Source organism: Momordica charantia (assembly GCF_013281855.1).
Source record: "Momordica charantia cultivar OHB3-1 chromosome 8 unlocalized genomic scaffold, Mcharantia_2.0 BLBB01000008.1, whole genome shotgun sequence".
In the NCBI taxonomy this organism is placed as follows: Eukaryota; Viridiplantae; Streptophyta; class Magnoliopsida; order Cucurbitales; family Cucurbitaceae; genus Momordica; species Momordica charantia.
Genome location: NW_028275166.1, coordinates 24,399,456 through 24,409,116, shown reverse-complemented (window position 1 = coordinate 24,409,116; position 9,661 = coordinate 24,399,456). Strand labels below are relative to the sequence as shown.

Here is a 9,661-nt window from a genome sequence, read left to right as displayed (position 1 = left end):
TTTTTTTTCTCTTACAAGTTACCAACGGTAACTCTTGTTTTGTTCATTTTTTTTTTTAACTTTTTTTTTTATTTTTCATTTCATTTTTTTTTCCTTTTTTTTTTCTAACAATACAAATTACACCACATGTCGTTTTTTCAATGGCCGTTGCAATAACTCAACTGCCACGTCATACACTTTGTGTATTTTTCCTTCCGACTTCCTTCTACCATAATTTCTTTGTTTGAGCTCCATTTTGGGTAATTCAAATGACGTTGGAATCCTTATTTCGAGCTCTATGATGTGGAGACTTAAAAAATACTAAAATTGAAAAATAAACAAAATATGTATTATCACTAAATCATATAATATTATTGAAACTCATAATAAATTTATGTTCTATAATAATAATTGTTACACACCCAAAAACAATTAATACTAAGTGTGTTTGTTATCATCAAAATATTAATGAATTAAATTAATTAACCGAGATTAAGGGCCAAAAAGCCAACATAGATGAGTGACCTAGATGCCGAGAAAATAACTTAGCAAGCCAAGATCTTTCAACGCAAATATTTTATCCTGTGTGGCAACAAGACTATTTATTAGAGCAATATTATTTTCAGTAACAATGACATCATGGACATAAACCAGAAGGAGGATGATGGATGGACCTCGGTGATATATGAACAAGGATGTGTCTGATCTATTGTTGATGAAGCCCCAGGAAAGCAAGGCAGACTTGAGAGTGACATTCCAAGCTCGAGGAGCTTGTTTGAGGCCATAAAGTACCTTATGCAGTTTGTAGACATAATTTAGATATCTGGGATCTGAATATCCTGGAGGTTGGGACATATAGACATCTTCATCTAACTTGCCATTGAGAAAGGATTTGTTGAAGTCAAGTTGTTGTAGTTTCCAGCCTCTAGATACAGCTAACGACAGAACAACCCGGATAGTGGAGACTTTGACCACAGTCAGAAGGTTTCAAAGAAGTCAATACCAGGACTTTGATGAAAGCCTTTGGCCACCAACTGCGCCTTGTGGCGTTGAGTCGAGCCATCAAAATTGCGTTTTATGCGGAAAATCCATTTGCACCTAATGACATTGACTGAATCAGTAGAAGGTACGAGGGTTCAAGTTTGATTTTGCACAAGAGCATTATACTCCAAATCCATCGCCGATTTCCAGATCGAGAGTAGCAAGAGCAACCTTAACATTTGTGGGTTTTGTTACCGACCAATCGGTAGAGGTGGAGGATAAGACTAGTTTGTAACTTCGTAATATGGGTAACTCTAGGTTTTTCCACAACAAGTAATTGCTTCTATCTAGCTTTATTGTGGTGATTTGGTTAAGCAATTGATTGAGTGGTGGGTTGCTAAAAACGGGGGGTGGTAGAGGTATTGGAGGAGACGTTGGCGATTACAACTCTGATACCAAGTAAGAATTTCACAAAAGAAAGTTTCACACTGAAGGTAAGATGTTTGTATTATGATGGCACTCAAAGGCCCTATTTATACAAAAATGCACAACAACTTTTAAGTATAGATCTTCTTGTTTTGACTATGACTTGGTGTGTGGCTTCAACTTCCTTACTGAAGTTAGGTTAACAAAACGGGTAATTCCTTTCTTTTCAGTGACTTAATTATAAAAACTCTAAAGTTAATGGTGTTTAGTTTAGAATAACCTTATGTTGGATGATCTCCTGGTGAATTTCCTAGTAAGGAAAAAGTCACTTTTTCGACTTTTTTGTAACCGCCAGGCAAAATGACTTTTCCCGATTGTATTCAAAGAATGGAGAATAGTGATATTTGCCCAACTTTTTTGAAAAACCATCGGGAGTTGTCCTTTCCCAACGCACTTTGCCTGACTTCTTTTCGACGCATTTTTTTTTGTTTGAAAAAGGTTGCTCCCAGCTTTTTAAAGGTATTTTCCAACGTTTTCCGATGTTTTGAAGTGTCAGAAAAAACCTTATTTCTTGTCGAAAGCATGCAATCGAGAATAAAGCAAGCTAAAAGGATTCTTATTGGTTTGTAGAAATAGTTTACACTCTCAAAATTAACTCAAGTCAACTAGGTGGCACATTAAGTCACAAAGGATGTAGAGAAATGTCGGAACACAAATATAAAAGCTTGGTAAAAATTTTCGGTCTAATGCATTACAAATGGTATTAGAGTATAAATGTCTCTCCCAGTACGATGTGGTTGAAGGACAAATTAGGCAGAAGTTAGTGGGCATGTGTGATGCTTGAGTAGCAAGGGGTACATGAAGAAATTGACATTGCATCTAAATGAGAGAGATTCTGAGATTATGTTACTAGAATCAGGAAAGACCTAAAAAAATTGATAGTTACTATATTTTCAACAAAGCCAAGTGCGCGTTTCTTTTCACTGATCCAATTATGTGAACTCTAAAAAGCGTGTTTTTCCTGTACAATGGGAGAGATGCAGATATAGGAAGAAGAATTGCAGACGCAATACGAGCCACTAAAAGCCAATGAGCTTAAGAAAATCTTTTTCGAGGTGGGAACGAAGAGCAGCAAAACGACATCAAGATTTCAGCATGGCCTGAGTTGAGCTAGCAAAAGTAAGATTTCATAGCAAGACTAGGTGGCTTTAAGGTTTTAGCTCGTTGCCCTTCATTTCTATCTCTAGTCTAGTGTCATTTTAGAACTACTACTTGGGTGGTGTACTACTTTAAATATGTTGTAACTTTTGTCCACGTGTAATTTTTAAACTCAAGTAATTTGTAAAAATATATTGTAAAAAATTAGTATATATATGTGAATTTTTGGATATTGTTTGACGAAAAATTCAATAAGATAAAACTTGAATTAATGAACTTGTATTGTATTGAATATATGTAGTGTTACAATCTCTAATGTATGATCATCTGATTAATTCTCTTAGATGTAAACTTTAATTCGAGGGCTTGTGAGCTTGTTCTCGAATCAATGAGTTTGCGCCTTCAGCTTCGAGCGTATTGAAGAATCTTTAGAGTCTTCGGCTGTGAAGCTTGATGCTTGGCGAAGTTTGTTGGTTGATGAAGTCTTCGATTTGTATCTTGTAAAGTTCTTCGGTCAGTTGCTTGGCGAAGAGAAGATCCAAAATTCTTGAAGTCTCATAGTCTTCAAGTCTTTCGTTCTTCGAGTCTTCAATTCTTCAAGTCTTGTTGGAAGTGGATGTTTTGCACTTTGAACGGTTGTGGATGATTTCTAATGGTCCGAATGCTCTGAATCTCCAATGCTTCTGGATCTTTCCGAATGTCTCAAATGAGAGGCGACCCCCCTCTATTTATAGAGTTTGGTGGGTCTTGTATTGGTCATGGGCTTGGGCCCAATCTCTTTGTGGGTTTTGATCCAATTAGTTGATTTCAATAGACGACCATAAGAGAGACACATTGCATGATTAGATTCGTCGATTTTAAAATTAATTTAGGACACGTGTAATTTTATAATTGGTCCTAAATGTAATTTTAATTTTGTGACATGACATTTAGTAATTAGCCGAAATTTCTTGTTCAACAGATATATCAATTTCAAATTATTTGATATTTTGGATATATATGTGAATTGAATTTTCGTATGATATTTTAATCATATATGCACATTTAAATTTCTTATTAGGTTTTTAATAAGGTCAAAGTTGAAATTAGTATGAATTATTATTTAAAAAAAAAGATTTATCCTGACGAATATTGTAAAATATTACTATGAAAGTCAGGAAAAGCTATCTATCTCGACGTTTTCCAAAACGTGGGGAGAAGGCCTTTTTCTCGACGTTTTTAAAAAAACATCGAGAAAAAGGCTTTCTGATCGGCATGTTTTGTAAATATTCGTGAGGAATGACCATCCCTACAATTTTCTAGTCGTGTGTGTTGAGATGACCTCCTAAGAAAATTTTTAAGATGTGGGTAGAGACAAAAGAGGTTGAAAGAAGTCGTATTAGTTTGTTAGGAGAATGACTTTTTACTCTTAAAGATAACTAAGGTATAGAGGAATGATGGGGCTACTAATAGGCAGGAGAGGGAGAGAATTGTCCAATCATAATCTCGTGAGTTAGAACAGATTACTTATTATCTGATCCCTCTTTTATTAATCTCTATCTCCTCTTTCCCATTAATGTGCTTCTCCTTCCATCCTTTTAAATTTCTCTGCTCTCTCACTAGGATTACATACTTGATAATTAAGAGAGAAATGTAAAAACATAATCTTTTTTAATAATGAGCTGTATTATATTTTCACCTAATACATGACAAGTCCTCATATGATAGGATGACATGTGGCTCTGAATCGATAACTCCAAAATATGTCACCTTGAATTCCTTATGTCAATCAGACCCGACCCGGTACATGGGTCGAGCTGACCCATGGGCACTTTGATAAGATACATTCTCTGACATATCCCGCGACAACATGCCATATTCTCGGTTACCTTAAAGGATCGTTAGGACTCTGTCGGAAGCTTTGTCAGAGACTTCGCCTATAAATCAGAACATTCTGCCTCATTTCTAAGTATGCGAATACAATATTCTCTCTCGAATATATCTCGGTCATCTACTGAGTTGGGTGTCAGAGTATCTTCTATTTTGCAGGTCCCTATTCGACACACTTCTAAGTCATCCTTCGTCCGAACCGAGATTCATATACTTGGTCAATTTTTCTGATCAAACAAGCTATTAACTTTTCAAAGGTGATTAAGATAGAGATATGTCTCACAAGTCATAACTTTAAGTATTTTCCTTTTTTAACCGTCTCATCTATTAAAATTCTCTCATCACCCTCCACTAGTAGAAATTCGGGTTTCATTGACAGTTAAAAACTGTCATTAACATATTTCATGACAATTTTTTTTGTCATCTATTAAGGCATCAAGAAAGAGGAGAAGATGACAAATTTGAAAAATTTTCATCAATGCATTTACAACTACAATTATACTTTGTCACGAATAGATCTTCCATCACAATTAATAAATGTCACAGAAACTCATTTAATTACAGTTTATAACTATCACTAAAACAATGAAAGATTTTATTCTTCTGTTAATAAAAACTTAATGACGACAGTTTATAAATGTCATGAAATATTTTTTAACGACAGTTTATAATTGTCATGAAATGTTTTTTAACGACAGTTCAAAATTGACATGAAATATTTTTGAACGACTGCTGATAAACGTCAAGAAAAACGTGACAATTACTATTTATAATTGTCACGAAAACTTTTATAGTGATAGTTTTAACGGTCAATATTGGTAGTTTTAAATGTCATGAAAATCTTTATATTGACAATTTTTAACTGTCATTAAAATCTTTATATTGACAATTTTAACTATCACGAAAATTTTATATATGACATGACAATTTTTTTTTGTCACAATTTGTGTTTAATAAAGGTTTGTAATGTCAATAAAAGTTTATATATGATAACTTCATAACAACCATGAAATACATTTTATAACACTGTACATGTTTCAAAAAAATTATCTATATCTATAAATTATAAAATGTAACAAAGTTGCATATAATAAGATCAATGTCTGATCAAATTTGTACATTAGGATATTTTATACAAATACTATACTATAAGTCTATGATTACAATAAGAGAATGCCCAACGAACTATATTCACATTACATCAACCTCGTACATGTCGAAAATACGCCGAAACTCTTCCCTATAAATTCTTCTTTCTCAAAATGTTGCTCCCGCAAGCTATTCCTTCAACAAAATAAAACGAACAATTAAGAAAAAACTTCCCTATACTCCTACATTTTCTTTCTAACTCCAACATGCATTACGTAATGACACATATAAACACTAAGTCTTAATTGGCTATCTTTGCTACAAGATAGTCACACAATTATCCAACTAGATTTTAAACTATATGCATGACACAAATATAAACACTAAGTCTTAATTGGCTATCTTTGCTGCAGAATAGCAACATAATTATCCAACTAGACTTTATATTATATGCATGACACATATAAACATTAAGTCTTAATTGGCTATCTTTGCTGCAGGATAGCAACACAAATATGTATTAATGGAAGAGAAAGAAGTATCAATAATTTCACATTAAGCAAAAACATCACCCCTAGTGTCAAACAAACATCAATGTCATATTCTTCTTACAATGGTAAGTGATGATTGACAAACATAGAAAATGAGAATATTTGCTATACTGCTATCAAAAGCAACGACGAAGAAGTAAATGTAACAAAAAGAATAACAAAAAAATGTTGTGCGGCTAGAATTAGCATATGCATATAAATTAGTTTGCTATATGTTTTGTCAGTAGAAAAGTCCTCTACAATTGACTGAAGGATTTCATTATCAAAATCAGCAAATAAACATCCTTACTAATTAATCAACATTAACAAAATTATCTTTTGCCCTAGAGGAATTCCGTATTTGAAGCCATTTCATTTTATTTCAAAACGACAAATCAATTCAGAAATATAACGCAACATATATTTGAAACTTGATGTAAGGCTTATCTAAATAGGAAACTATATCATAAGTTTTGAATTAACTAGAATAACTTACTTTAAATGCATTTTAATGCTCAAATAGTTAAAAACAAGTAAATAAGGTAAGTGACCATTTCTCTAATTTTGAGGTTGTATACCTTTTGATATAAATTATGGATATTAGAGTATTCAGCATATCCTTCCTAAGCCACATTAAAGACCCAATGCAGTAAAGGATATACTCGACGCCTGAATCGAAGTGGGGGACAACATAAAAATGTACAAAAAATGTATTAATGATATTTTTCATCATGGCCACATAGTTGGAAAAGCTGATGATCAAGCCTAAGGCATTGCAAATATAGGTATGTCTGTCTGCATTTTCTTCAATTCAAAAGCCTAAAGTATTGCAAATCAAACCGAACAAGTAAGAGCTGACAAGTGCATTTAATAAAAGGGTTGACAATGTTGATTAGAAAGACAAAATAGTCACTTATCTCAAAGACTCGAATTGAAAATCTATACATTTTCATCCAAGAAAGCTTTAATTTTTTATTCAATAACCTCATCATCATCTTCATAAAGTGATCACCTACAACGAAACGAGAAATTTTAGTCGTCATCAAAAACTCCAGAACAACTTTAATTACTAAAAATCCTAAAAGATTAAGATACGAACCTAAATCTAGAGACTTAAATACAAAATGCTAGTTTAGCTCTTCAAGACAAAAAGTTCATAAACACCTCTATGAATCCCATGATGGCTAACATTCTCTACAATTATAAAATAAAAAATCTGTATTAGATTTTTACCATCTTTCACAATCCTAACCTAAGAGGAGAAAGAGATAGAATTACGTTCGGATAACAATCCTCATGGCTTTATCTGATTTGCTTAACTGGGATGACAATAGGTTGAAAGCTTAAATGAAAATCCAACCATTGAAGTGGTTTTCTAGATAGAGAGTCCATAATACAAGTTAAGGTCACCAGGAAGTTTTGATACTGCATAATACCATATTAGAAGCTACCTTATTAGAGAGAGCAATCCTCCAAAAAAGATGGTAATTGTAACTTTCAAACTGATGAAAGCCTATTTCTTTAATATTGACATTAAACTGATCCTGTAAACCACTTATTCCTAAACTTAAACTTTTAGGTGAAAACTAATTAAGCCTAAGAATTGAACTCAAATGTCGAATCTAATTAGTAACCATCATTGATTCTTTATAGAAATCTCTTCTCTACAAGATATCCAACCAATCACGTGATCTAAAAAAAAAGCACAACTCAAGAGACATGGAAGATAATTTTCTCAAGTTTGGCAGAACTACAGAGTAGCACATTTCACAGCAGAAAGGGGAGAAAAATTATGTTGTTTACATTTACCCAGACAGTCTGCCACAAACAACAATATGTTGTTTACCTATTCAATTACTAAAAATCATAAAAGTAAGCTACACAACCTAAATCGAGAGACTTGAATACAAAATCTTAATTTACAAAGTGAGCAGAATCTAACAGTAGCAGTCGATATTATATTGCACGACCTTGAAACACCAAGAAAATAATGAAATAGACTGAAAATAAATTTTCAGATCAACATCTAATAAGAGTGCAACAACTCTACCATCGATTCGCCGAATAAGAAACAAACCCTACCGCTGAATGCACCTTGCCGCCGTTAAAGGAGCCGCACGCACTTATGGCTTCTCTCTCTTCCATCGCTTTGAACTTCGAATCTTTGAATTTTTTTCCCTTTTTGTAGGGTTTAGATGCTCATTCCTGCTTTGAAGAAGATTAATCAGGAAGAATTAAAAATTAATAATAATTATTAAACAAACAATTTTTCATTCTCACTCTTGAAAACTAAACAATAACATACAAAAATCTCCTTCGCTCCACAATGAACAACATTAACAAGGGAGAAAAAAATACAAAAAAAAAAAAATTGAAGTTACTCTTAAATCTCGACTACAAGATCATGCACGATATTACTAACAAAACGAAACATAAAAATCCACCGCCGATTCCGACCAAAACTTTTCGCCGCCGTTCAACGATCTAAACTCTCACACTGAACCAGAAAACAACTTAAAAAGTAAAATCAAAGCAACAAAATAATCAGTTCAAACTTCGCATTTTCACAAACCTTCGAGGGACTTTGTTTTCAAAGCAAACAGTAATTTACCAGCGAAATTGGACAGAAAATGAACAGAAAACTGAGTAAAAGATCACGATTCACGACCTAGAACAGAAATAACTTCCTTCCAATCCACAGTACTGCACTGCCATGAAATGACTCCCAAAAGGAGCCGCACGCATTGTTGGGCCATCGAAGAACATCAGATCTAGGCATTTGTTACTATTGCACCATCGCCGAAAACGCTACAGTCTGAGGGTCACGTCGCCATGTCGTTCGCATCGTCGTCAGCTGGGAAATGCTATCGTGGAGTCGCCATCGATGATGAAAAATAATAGGGCTGTTGTGGAAGACGAAGAAGAATGAGAGTACACCGTGAAAGGAAGAGGAAAGAGATAGGTGCTAGGGTTTCTTCATTCTTTTTCCTTTTTATTTTCTTTCCCTTTCTCTTTTTGTTTTATTTTGTTTTTTTTTTGACCAAAAAGAAATTGGTCCAATTAAACTAAAATAGCAACACAAAGTAATGTTTAAGGTCTTCTAAAAAAAAGAACAATGTTCCATAATCATTTCCCAATAAGAACTATCTCTACAAATGATTTGGAAAATTTATCTAAAAGATTAACTAAATTTAAAACCCAAAATTAGAACTCCAATATTAGAAAATCCATGAAATTAAACATCGGCTTAGAGGAAAAATCCAAGGCACAAATAAGTCTTAATAAACGAGCTAGAGAACGCAGGCATTATAGAAAATGTGAGAATTTCAAAAAGTGAAAAGTATACGTCTACAAAGGCAACGATGATTTCTTGTAGTAAAAATGATATTTGAATAAAAAAATTTTGGTTCAGTTGAACTAGTTATTTTGTGTAAACCAAAAAATCAAACTCAATCATCCAACGAACATCCAAACAACTAAATTTAATTATATTAATTCAAATTATTTTTGTTCCAAACAAGATAAAAAATTTTCAATCATATCTCTGATTTTAAATCACGACATTTAAAATCATTTCTTGAACATTCTTGCCAGCAAACAAGGATAAGAGAAAGTATTGAATTCTTGCA

General features: G+C 33.1%; 1 long non-coding RNA gene across 1 annotated transcript; it reads right to left on the bottom strand.

Annotated features, from left to right (window-relative positions):
* Positions 1-5,446: 5,446 nt before the first annotated feature.
* On the bottom strand, positions 5,447-9,038 carry LOC148209834 (uncharacterized). The gene is made up of 3 exons (XR_015793246.1): positions 8,701-9,038; positions 8,115-8,237; positions 5,447-7,044 (listed from the first exon to the last, which is right to left on the bottom strand). It is a non-coding gene; the product is annotated as an uncharacterized LOC148209834 (long non-coding RNA).
* Positions 9,039-9,661: the final 623 nt, after the last annotated feature.